General features: G+C 62.3%; 1 protein-coding gene across 2 annotated transcripts in view; it reads right to left on the bottom strand.

The window, feature by feature from the left end:
• Nucleotides 1-2,218, bottom strand: part of TBC1D16 (TBC1 domain family member 16) — a 52,952-nt gene extending 50,734 nt beyond the window's left edge. For both annotated transcript variants that reach the window (XR_005652158.1, XM_039859763.1), the window contains exon 1: nt 2,095-2,218. The gene's annotated coding sequence lies outside the window, so the exon portion shown is untranslated. The remainder of the gene's footprint in view (nt 1-2,094) is intronic.
• Nucleotides 2,219-11,915: the final 9,697 nt, after the last annotated feature.

Genomic DNA, 11,915 nt, shown 5'->3' with positions numbered 1-11,915 from the left:
CGCCTGGAAGACCAGCCAGCCATAGAAAGGCAGGAAGTCCTGACACACGCTAGGTGACGTGGATGGACCTCGAGGACATTATCCTGAGTGAAAGAAGCTGAACACAAGAGGCCACACGTGTACGACCCCATTGATAAAGAAACGTCCAGAACAGGCAAATCTACAGACACAGGAAAGTTAAGACCGCAAGCTGTCAGCTGGGGAGGACCGCAAAAGTGAGGTGGGGGGGCTGGAGGAGGGGGACGGGGAGTGACCGGCAATGCACGGGGCTTCTGGGGTGATGGAAACGTTACAGAACTAGATAGAGGTGCCGGCTGCACTGTAATGGGAACGCACTGACTGCCACGGAATTGAACGATTCGAAATGGTTCTGTTAGCAAATTTCTGTCATGTGCATCTCACTTCAGTTTAAAAAAACAAAACGATTTCCTTCCTCTAGGGCCCCATGTCTGTCTGAGGCGGTCAGAAGCTCTAGGAGGCCTCAGCCCCGTACTGCTGTCCTGTGCATTGCAGGGCGCTGAGCAGCACCCCTGGTCTCTACCCGCCAGATGCCAGTAGCACCCCGATCGTGACGAACATGTCTCCTGACGTTGCCACACATCCCCTGGGGGCAGAATCGGCCCCAGGTGAGACCCACTGCTCTCGAAGCATGGGACTTTCCCGGGCGTCTGGACTGCATGAACTGGGGGTTCTCACAGGCAGCCGGGGTGCAGACCACCAAGGAAGACAGGTGAATTTTCAGGGTGACCGCATGAAACAAGCATTACCACCCCCCATCTTACAAATGAAGAAACGGGCTCCAAGAAGGTGGGGGTAGGGGGCCCACGCCAACCAGGCCCCCCAGACCCGAATCCCAGCTCCTTAAGCAATCAGGCCGCTGACCGGAGCAGGACGGGCTGGGCCCTGACTCTGGCTCTGCCGCTAAGAGGGGCAGCCTCGGGCTGGAGGCCGGGCCGGTCACCTCTCTAGGGCAGAGTGAAGACGAGCTGGGAGACCTGTCCCTCTGCCTCGCCCGGGGCGTGCCAGACACCGCAGGCATCACTGCACTGCCGACGTGGCACCACCAGGGGGAGCTCTAAGCCGTGCCCGCAGGACCCGGGGTGGGGGTGCGGGGTGTATGTGTTGGGGGGTTGGAGCTGGGTTCATTCCCTGCCTGGCTCTCTGGTCAGAAGCACCACGAGCTCAGGAACCTCATCCAGCACCTGGGGCCCTGGCTCAGCACTGGCTGCTCCTCTGTGTGGACCCCAGGACTCGAAACCAAGGTTATCCGCCCACCTCGGGCTTGAACGCACCTCGTCTCATGGAGGGGACGAAGCAGAAAGGATCGTCTCAAATTCTTTTCCGCTGAGGCCGGCAAAGCGCTCCACACCCCTACGCCCCGCTCCTCTGCCCCCGAGCTCACACGGGGGCCGAGTGACCCGGCACGCTCCAGGCCTGGCGGAGACCCGGCCGGGGTGGCACCCGGCTCGGCTCGTGTGCCGGCTGGTGACCTCTGGCAAGTCCCTGAACCCCTGTGAGCCTGGCTTTCTCCCTCTATGCACCGGAGCGATAGCAGAGCACCCTCGCAGGGCCCGGGGAGCTTGTGAGCATCAGAGTAAGTGACCATGGCACGTGCCTGGCGCCCACACGACGCTCGAACCACCCGAACGCGGCACAGGCCAGGCTGGCTGCCTAACCTCGGTGCTTACTGCCACTGCCACCTCCACTGTCACCACCGTCCGCCCAGAAACCTAGTGGGAGTGAGGACCACAGGAGAGCTCAGGGAGGGGCACAGAAGCCAGGGGTGGTGGCCGCTCCGGGCTGGCGGGAGCCCGCTGTTCACGAGCCTTGTGCCCAACCTCCTCTCTGGGGCCCCGACGCCCCCTAAGGATGCCGCGTGGTGGCTGTGACAACCGCCCGCCATCGGGCCCGCAGCAGGCGCCGACCCCTCGGTAGTGTAGCGGGGTGGGACGCGGCGGAACGGCCCTGGAGTGGGGGGAGCCGGCGCCCGCGGCGGCAGCGGGACAGGACGCGGGGCGCCCTCGGGGCTCCGCGAGCAGAGCCGGCGGCACGCGCGCTGCTCCCCACGCGCCCGGACGGGGGTCGGGGACTCACCCGCTCTCGCTCTCCGGGAACACGGAGCTGCCCTCGGCCAGCGCGGCGCTGACGGGCGACAGGCAGAAGGGTGAGGAGAAGGCGTCGGAGTCGGAGTCGAAGGAGCTGTCCCCGCTCACGCCCTCGGCGGACAGGGCCAGGGAGCCTTCCTCCTCGCCCGCCCCGTCCTGCGGCCCGACCGCGGACGCGCTTCCCGAGTCGCCGCGGGCCGGCGGGCAGTGGGAGGCCGGGAGGGGGCCGCCCGTCCCCGGGCCCCCGGCCAGCTTCTCCCCGTCCTCGCGCGAAGGGCTGACGTGCACAGCGTCCCGGAGGCTCTGGGCCACCGCCAGGATGTCCTCATCCCTGGGGATCAGGGCGGGCCGTGGCTCCGGGGGCGCGGGCCGGCCCCGCAGGCGGGGTGCCTTCCGCACCGGGGAGCTCTCGGGCGTGATGTAACGCAGGGCCTCCTCGTCTTGCCTCTGGATCCGAGAGTTGGGGACCCACGCGAGGATGAGGGTGGCCCCCAGCAGCTCATCCTTCTCCATGTACAAGCACAGGTAGCCTGTGGGGGCGGGGGACAGCGGTCAGCGGCGCAAGGCAGGGCCGCTGTCTGGTTTCTCGTGGTGGCCACACACTGGGGAGCGACCCGTGGGCTTGACACGGCCCGGCTGGGCAGACACGCCCGGACTCGGTGGAGCGTGGGGCGGGGGAAGCTGTGCGCTTGCTGGCACACGAGGTCTGCAGATCCGGGAGCTCCGGGCCCCCAGCGGTGGCCTGGCTGTGCTTTTCCAAGCACGGGGAGCCCCGCCTGTCCACTGTCTGGTGGCCCCAAAGCCTTCGTGCCTGCCTGCAGTCAGCCTCCCGGCCTGGGCCGGCCCAGGTGCTGGGCTCAGCACCAGTAGGAGGGACGTAGGCTGCAGACTTCAGTCGGCCTCACAGGAGGGCCACGTTCAAGGTGAGTGGCTGGCTCCGGCCTTTTCCGGTCGGCTGCAGCCCTCAGCATCTTTTCTTTCGTGCGGCTTGTTGGAAGATGGGGTCATCTCGCGATGCCACCCACCGGATTGCTGACAAGGACGGAGGGCAGTCTCTCCAAAGCGGGGGAACGGGCGGGCTCTCTGGGCTCCTAAACACTCATTTTGGGGGAATGGTGGCATTTCCTACTGCAGCACCTGCCATTTTGGGGTGTCCTGATTCTGGGCCTGTCATGCTGGGTCCCCAGGGCTCCTGGTCTCTGCTCCGAAAAGCCTCTCGGGCAGGAGCTAGGGCCCCCCACATCCCTCGGGGCTCCAGCCCCAGCCAGAATCTCCTTAGCTCAGCTTCGTGTCCAAAACAGGGGGACGCCCAGGGCCCGTCAGCCAGTCGTGCGTAAGGGTGACAGCTGGTGACGCCAAGGATCTCCACACTCTCGGGCCACGTGGCTTTGGGATGAGGAAGAGCCAGACGCCTCCGTCCCTCTCTCTGTCACCTGCCCCCACTACAGGCCTGCACCGCAGAGGTCTCCACAAGTCACCCTGGTCCCTCCGTTTGGTACCCAGAACAGGTAACACCTCAGACCCAGGGCCTAGAACCTCCCCCCACCAACCCTCGGGGCAACAGAGTTGTCCTCTTGGTCAGGCGTCCACAGGGTCAAGGCGCGGTCAAGTGGGGGAGTGGGGCAGGAGCCTTCGAAGCTGGAGCTCAATAATTACAGCACCCAGAGAGCACACCTCAGGCCCGGGACCCCCGCCCCACCCACCCCCAACTCACCTGGGTGGTGCTGCCCCAGCCCCTGCAGCCCCTCAGGAGGGTGCACGCAGACATTGTTCTTGGAGTAGATGATCTCCCCGTCCAGGACGGAGGGGGGCCCGCCTCCACCGCCCGGGCTGAGGGTCAGGAGGTCCGAGGCTTTGGAGGAGGCCCGGCGAAGGAGGCGGCCCAGAGACATCGCGGGGGGAGTGTGCCCATCCTCCGAGCTTTGAGCTTCTGTCCAGGCACGGGGCTCTCCACACCTGCCTGGGGGAGGGAGGGAGAGGGTGCATGGGCTAAGGGCGTGCACTTGGCCGGGCGTCCTGTGGACTGCGCCCTGCCTCACACCTGTCAGCTCGCAGCGGACGCCCGTCACCTGCCGACGGGTCCCGCGAGCACGAGGCCGCACGACGGGCAGGCTGGGTTCTTAGCCGAGGCGCGAGGCGCGGCGGGCATTTGGGGCCCGTTCATTCTTCGTGGAGGGGCCGTCCTGTGCATTTTAGGGTGTTAACCAGCGACCACCCACTAGCTGCCGCTAGCATACCCCACCCTACAGTGGGACAACCAAAGATGTCTCCAGACATAGCAAGTGTCCCCTGGGGGCAAAACTGCCCCCACAGAGTGCCACCAAGTCCACAGGAGCCCCGCCTCCATCGCGACCTGCAGGCTGCCTCTTTGCTCTTTTCACCCCGAATCCCCTTCCTTCCTCAACTTCCTGCCCCTCTGTGTTTCCCGGGTCTCCTTCCTCCTTCCCATCCTCCACCCCACCCCGCCCATCCTGTGTCCTCGTCATTCTCATGTGCAGCCTGATGTCCCAACACGCTATGGGGCCGGCTCGGCAGGGAAGGGGTGTCCTGAGTTTACACACGACTCATTCTCTGAAAAGGATAAACTAGAGACAAAACGGTCAGAACCCAGAGTAGATACAGAGCTCCTCCAGGCTCACCCCAGACAGGCGTGGCGTCCCCACGGGGCAGACGGCCATCACATGAAGAGGCGGCCAGATGCGGAGGGAAAGCCAGCACCCAGAGGCTGGCGAGAAGCAACCGTGACTCGCGCGGAACACGAAACGATCAAAGGCATGAGCCGCAGACACGTGAGCCAGCGAGGCGTCCCCTCAGCGGGGCGCGTGAGCACGGCCACCAGACGGAGCTGTGAACACGATGAAATCACCGGTGGGAACGGATGCGCCCAGTGTGGTCCCTCCAGACCAGGGAGCGCGATTCCGCCTTAAGGGGAAGAATTCCCACGCCTGCGGCAGGGAGCTCTGCCCTGGAGGGCGGTGCGCTAAGGGGGCCGGCCAGACCCGGAAGGACAAATACCCCGATTCCGTTCACGCGGGGCACCCGCAGGGCTCAGATCCACAGACAGAACGCGGAGGGGTGGGTGCCAGGGGCGGGGCAGGGCGCGGGAAGGAGAGGCATGGGACGTGAGTGTCCGACGGGGACCGAGTGTCCGTCTGGGACCACGAGGCTCCAGAGATGCGGGCCGTGACGGCCGCATGACCCCGCGGACGGCCCGACGCTGCAGAACTGCACGCTGAAGCACGGCCGGAGCGGCAGGTCGCATGCCGCGCATTCGCCGTGACAAGGTCAGCTGGAAGCGTCGCCCTTTGGCGGCCGGTGTCGGGTACAGTGTATTGTTCCGTGAACTCTCTGTATTTTGTACACATCTTCCAAACTCCAGAACTGATTTCGATGCTCCCTAAATCGAGTTCTTCCTGTCTCCAGTGCTTGGATGACGGGCTCTTGGGGCCACGGAGTGAGGGCGGGGGGTTCCGGCTGGCTCGGGGGATGGGGACAGCGCACCGACCCTGGTGGGGGAGGGGCGGTGGCCGTACTGTTCTTCGCCGTCCTGGGACCAGATGGCTCAGCGCTGGAGTCTCAGCCCTTCCTGGCTCTGCGGCTGTCCCTCCTGAGCCCCCGGCTCGGTCCTCCGGTCTCCAGCCTCCATTTGTGTATTTCCAGTTGCCTCCATGGCTAAGTCACCTACACACACCATTCTGACAGGTCCCAGCGTCTTCGCCCAGAAAGATCCATCACTCTCTCCCCCATCACCGGGTTTCCCACCCTCAGCCTCACCTTGGAGATCTCCAGTCCTGGGGGGCCGGACGCCAGGTCCTCTCCCCGCCAGCCCTCCGTCACAGACATCCCTGAATTCCCGGCCACGTCCAGGGCCCGGAGTCCATTTGGCTGTGCTGAACCCGCCCCTTCTCAGGCTCCCCCGTCCCAATGCTTCCAGTGGGGGCCGTGGAACTGAGCTGGCCCCTCGGCCAGGGGTCGCGGGCTGGTCTGTGGTGAGCCAGACAGTAAATGTTTCTGGCCCCGCAGTGTGAAAGCGAGAGCAGGCGGTAAGCGGGCAGGTGCGTCTGTGCCGCGAGGCTTCGCTACAGACTCCGCGCCTGAACTTCATGCAATTTTCATGTGTCACAAAAATGTCTCCTTTCGATTCTTTCCAACCGTTTAAAAACCAACCGTCCTTAGCTCACGTACAATACAAAACAGGAGGAGGCCTTGTCTGGTCCATGGGCTGTCAGTGGCCAATCCCTAGCTTAACCGCCGTCTGGACACTTGGGGTGGGGCGCTCCTCGCTGCCCACATCACCCCCAGACCACGCTCTCCAGGAAGCCTTACTGGGAACTCCAGGTCGAGAGGTGTCTTTCCCTTATCTGTATTTTTTTAAAATTTTTTATTAAAACATAGTTGGCATACAAGAGTGTATTAGTTTCAGGTGTACAACACAGTGATTAAACACCTGCATAACCTACGACGGGATCACACGCTAAGCCAGTAACTACCGGTCACCACGCCAAGTTATCACCGTGCTGCCGACCAGTGTTCTGACTGTTTGACCACTTCGCGCCACGTGACGATCAAGTTATGAAACTTTTGAAGATTCGCACATCAACTACGTGTCGTCTTTCCGATTCATCGTCTCGCAAAGGCTGTGTCTTTTCTGGCTATGACTCCCTGGTCTGGAATATTTTTTAAATTCCAGAATTCCTCACGAACGACAGGCCGGTTAGCGAGCCACGCAGCAACGCGCCCCCCCTTTACCCAGATCGGCGGCCCGGACGCCACGCGACGCCACGTAGGATGTGGCAAACGTCCTAGCTGCGTGTTTACAAAGTGAGAAGACGTGGGGGAAACTCGCTTTATTGTCACTTGACCCATTGTCCCCCAAAGAGTGCCGTTTCGGTGAGCGATCAATGTGAAAAACTCTCGGTGAGCTTTCTCACATTCTCTAAGTCCCCGAGGGTGGTGTGTAGTTTGCACTCGGGCACACCTGAGTGCAGAGCAGCCGCGCGTAGGCGCTCGGCGGCCTCCCAGCGGCCTGTGACCTTGGGGGTGGGGGTGATGCGAGGCCCTGGCTGGTGGCGGGGGCTCCACCTCCTTCGGCATCTCAGACGGGGCAACTCCGTTTATCCACCACGACTGCCCACCAGCCTGGGCCGCAGACAACTCTCGGCCGATTCCCCAGACCAGAGCAGCTTGAAGTGACAGCGGTCTGTCACGGTTGAGCATGATTGAAAGAATGCGCCAGACGTTTTGAGAGGAAGGAACTCTAAAGTGCATGTGCTCACAGGCTGGTGCTTTCCCACACATCGTCAGCCGGAACCTCACACGAAAAAACAGGTTCGGCGCCCCCAAAAGCACTCCGAGAGCCAAGAGCCCGCAACAGGAGACCTTTGTCCTCTGGGCAGAGTTCCGGGTCCTGCCTGGCCCGGCTCCCTGGAAGCTACGACAGTCCCACCCGGATGGCTCCGGGAGGCAGAGCTTTGGGTAAGTCGGGGGACAGCTGCTGAACCAGTGCTACAAAGGCACGCTCTCTCGTTGCTCACGTGTATTTGTTCATTCGCGAACCCGTTTCGCCCACACTAAGCCCGGTTCCCAGCTTCTGGTCGCCATCGAACTGGAAGCAGACAGAATTTCCGATCTATTTTTTAAAGCTTTTTTTTTTTTTTAAATTATGAAACATACGCAGAAATATAAAAAAGACCACATGGCTCTGAACTCACACAATCCAAAAACATTTGCGTGTTTTCCATCGTCTGCGCCTTTCTTAGAATCCGAACCATGAGAAACACCACTCACTGGATTACATCATCTCTGTTTTCAGTCACTTTATATTTCCCATGTGTCGTGGGTTGAAGTATTCCGCCCCCCTCCCCAAGTTCACGTGTGCAGGTTCTGACCCCCTGGACCTCAGAATGTGACCTTCCTTGGAGACGCGTCTTTACAGAGGTCATTGAGTTAGAACTAGGCCACGAGGGTGGGCCCTCGTCCAATCAGGCCAGTGTCCTTCACGAAGAGGAAATCTGGGGACGGACACCTATATATGAGGACAGGAAGATGGCCGTCGGCAAGCCAAGGAGAGGAGCCTGGAACAGACCCTCCGTCGCGGCCTCAGAAGGCGCCAACCCTAGGACGTGTGGCCTCCGGAACTTGGAGACAGTCATGTCTGCTGTTTGAGCTGCCCGGTCTGTAGGGCTTTTCCTGGCGGCCACAGAAAACCAACACACCACGTTCTTAACAAACCGAGAAACGCAAAATATCCACCCTCCACGTTCATGGCCGAATGTGTACGTCACGTGGACGAACCATTCTTCGGCCGGCCGCCAGTGCCTGACGTTTGGTTCCCACTGAGTGGCTACTTGAATAATAAACTCTAAATCTGGATCCATAGACTGTCTGCTTCCTTGCTATTGCCCTAGGATAATTCTGGGGATTCTCGGCCACTTTCCTGCGAGGGTGAACTGGACCCCCTGACACATAGCACCCAGTGGACTTCCAAAGCTACCAGCATCATTAGAGGGCACATCTTTGCCAATGTGGTCATGGGAACAGGGTTTTCCGATGACCCGTTTACTGGAAGAGGCTGTCCTGTGTTTATTAGGCACGGGGTGCATCTTGTGAATCGTCCGTTCACGCGCGTTGCCAAGTTTTCTACTGGGGTATCGGCGTTCTTATTGATATGTAAGAACTCTTTGTATAGCAAAGATCTTAATTCTTCGCTGTAGCTGCTGTATGTGTTTTTCCTAATCTGTTGTTTGCCTTTTCACTGCGTTATCTATTTGAAATGCAGACGTCTTCCACGTCTACGCAAACCGATGGGAACTTTTCCCCAGTGATTTCTTTCTGTTGCTTTTATACTGTATGTCGTCCTTCCCGAGCCGAGGACCCGTCCATCGTCGGCTTACATTCTCTTATAACTTCGGTGTTCAGCGACCACTTTTGATATTTCAAAACCCCTCATTCGAAGCGCAGACGTACCTGGAAAGGCCACCCGCGGGCGCTCGGGTGTCGGCCAGCTGGCTGCGTGGCCGACGTTGCTGCTCCTGTGCGCCTGGTTATTTGTCCGACAGAGATGGGGCCATCGAGCGTCACTGGATTGTCACGAGGCTTGTTATAGAAAACTGTCCAGAACGCTCAGAAGGGGGCGGGGGCCGGAGTCGCGCCCCGGGGACCTGCGAGGCCTGGGCCGAGCTCTGGCCACACCTCCTCGCTTCTCCCACGTGGCGCACGTGACGGACACACGTGTGCCAACCCGTGGTCTCGCAGCAGGGACGTGCCCCAACGAGAACATTTGTCACTGGCGTGTTTCAGCCACGGGCAGGAGGCGAGGCGTTTCAGCCCCCTCCCCAGGCGCCTCCCACCCCAACGAGAGCACCACTGATAAACGCGGAAGCTCGCGGGCCACCTCAACCATGACACACGTGCCCCCGGTGCCCTGCGAACCAGGCTCTGCGCGTTGGCGGAGGACACGGGGCCCGTGCCCGGCCGGCCGCCGTCCTCATTAGGAGCCGGCAGGTCCGGGGGACCCGCCAGCCACAGGTTCCTCACTAGGACCGAAGGAACGACCCCTGAGCAAGCTGTCCAAACACATCCTTCCTGCCCGCGTCCCCCACCCTGCGTCCCGTACCCCGCAGCCGTTCCCCCTGACTCCCCCGTCCAGCTTCCCTTTGCTTCTGTTTAAAGGAGGGCTCACTGCTCTTTAAACTGCAAGGCCCATCGCGCAGGGTGCTCACGCCCACGGGTCCTGCCAGGCTCTCTCACCTCCGTCCAGGCCAGGAGCGACAGCTGTCTCTTGCCCACTTAACTGTGGGAGCCCAGAGACCCCAAGCTCCTGGCTCAGGCTGCGGGCCCTGCTCTCCCTGGTGGCCCACTCACTCCCCTGGCCCCCAGCCCCCCAACTGTAGCTTTGTGTCCTGTGATTGCCCACCGCCACAGTGGGAGGGGCTGGGGGGACACGAGAGTCGGCCCAGCACCGGGCTCGTCACCGGGGTGAATTTCCGCTTGGCTCCCACGTTCTGAGTTGGCAGTGCTCTAATTTGGCAGTTTCGTCCTCCAGCTGGTGACTCCAAATCCGAGTGTGCCCCCCACCCTGTCAGGGAGCGGGGAGAGGAGGAATAGGGCCCCAAACTGCTCAGCTGTCGCCAGGCCACCTCCCGGCGAGCGAGCACCGAGGCCGCACTCACACAGCTCAAGGTGCCCGTGGGGACAGGGCGGCTTGAGAGGCCCTCCGAGGCCTGGCCCTACCAGCCCTAGAGCACTGCCTTTAGCCGTGGGTCGCCGGACACAGTGCTTCTCAAACGAGGGGCTGGAGGCCAAACCCCTGGGCTTCTGACCCAGCAGGTCCGGGAGGTGGTGGCCTGGTGTCTGCACCCCGAGTTGAGATGGCTTACTGCTCCCCCCGCCCCCAGAAGAAGGCAGGAGGGGGCGGGGGTCTCCGACCAGAGGCAGACCACCCTCTCCAGCTGTCAGGCCAGGCTGGCACCAGCGTAAATTAATGGCATGTCAGTGGCCACGCGGTGTGCCCACCATGCCCTGCCTCCGCTTTGTCACCAGCTGGGTGTTAACCAGGATTGAGGGGCAGCTGTGGGTGGATCCAGGACGGCACGAGGCTCAGTCTCACAGCAGCCCAGAGCTCATCTGTCGCCGGAATATTAACGCAGCTCGGGCCCACCTGTCACCCGGAGCAGTGGGAAGCGCGGGGTCCTGTGTGTCCCGGGGTGTGAGCTTGAAGGAGCAGCGGGAAACGCCCGGCAGAGAAGCCTGGGTGGACAGCCCGGCCTCTGGCTCCTGGGCTCCAGGGCGCCCTGGTCAGGCGCTGGCTGCGACACCATAGGCGGACGCAGGCAGCTCTCTGTGTCCTCTCCTGTCCCTCGGTGTTCCTGTGAATCAGGGACCATGGGCAGGTTCGCTGTTAGTGTTAGGTGGCTCCGTCCTCACGGATAAGGAATCGGGCAGCAGAGGACAAGGTCCTTCTCTCCTTCAGGCCCTGAATCCCGCTGACCGGAGCCTGTTTCAGGAAGTGGCGGTCCGCTCGGCGCCATCGTGTAGGTCTCCCTCCTAGATGTCTAAAGTCCCAGCCGTCCTGGCTCCTGGCCGCTGGCTTCCTTCCGGAACTGCTCCCCGAGCCCTGAGCGCTGACCGCTGCCCGGTGGCAGCGGGGCGCTGCGGCCGGAGCACAGGCCGGGCCTGCCTGGAAGCAGCTTTGGGGAGAGGAGGAAGGTCTGGAGTCCAGGGGAGGTGGGGGAGGGGAATGGAAACGCTCCTGGCACCTGTACCCCCCTTCCCGACACCCTCACTTCCCTGATGGGTGGCCTCCGACCGCAGGGCAGCACGCATGGCCCAGCCCCTCCGCCACCTCGCCTGCTTCGACAGTTCACCTAGGAGAAGGGTGCTGGCCCCAGACCCCAGGCATCCGGCCCTGACCCCAGCATCGGGGACCCACAGGCTCCCCGGGCACCCTCTGCTCACAGGCCCTCTTCCCTAGACCCCGAGGCAGAGGACGCACGCAGAGGCTAAGTCAGACCTGGGACCTCCACGGGATCCCACGGCTGTCGGCGGGCGGGGCAAGCAGCGACACAGGGGTGCCCGGGGTCACGGGGTCACTTATAGCCTTTAGTATGGTCAGGGGGTCCACGGCAGGTCCCCATCCCCACACCAGGAGCGGGAGCCGGAAGCTTCCTAGGAGCCCTGCCTACAGGGCGGGCTCTGCGGGAGAGCATGCGGGCCACCCTAAAAGCTGTCAGGGACCGGGCGCAGGTCAAGGAAGATGGCAGTGTCAAGACACCCGCTGATGCCTCCGGTGGGGGGGCAAAGAAGATGGAG

This window comes from Pteropus medius, unplaced genomic scaffold, assembly GCF_902729225.1.
Source record: "Pteropus medius unplaced genomic scaffold, Ma_sr-lr_union100, whole genome shotgun sequence".
In the NCBI taxonomy this organism is placed as follows: Eukaryota; Metazoa; Chordata; class Mammalia; order Chiroptera; family Pteropodidae; genus Pteropus; species Pteropus medius.
The sequence above is the reverse complement of the archived record's forward strand: the minus strand, read 5'-3'. Positions and strand labels throughout refer to the sequence as shown.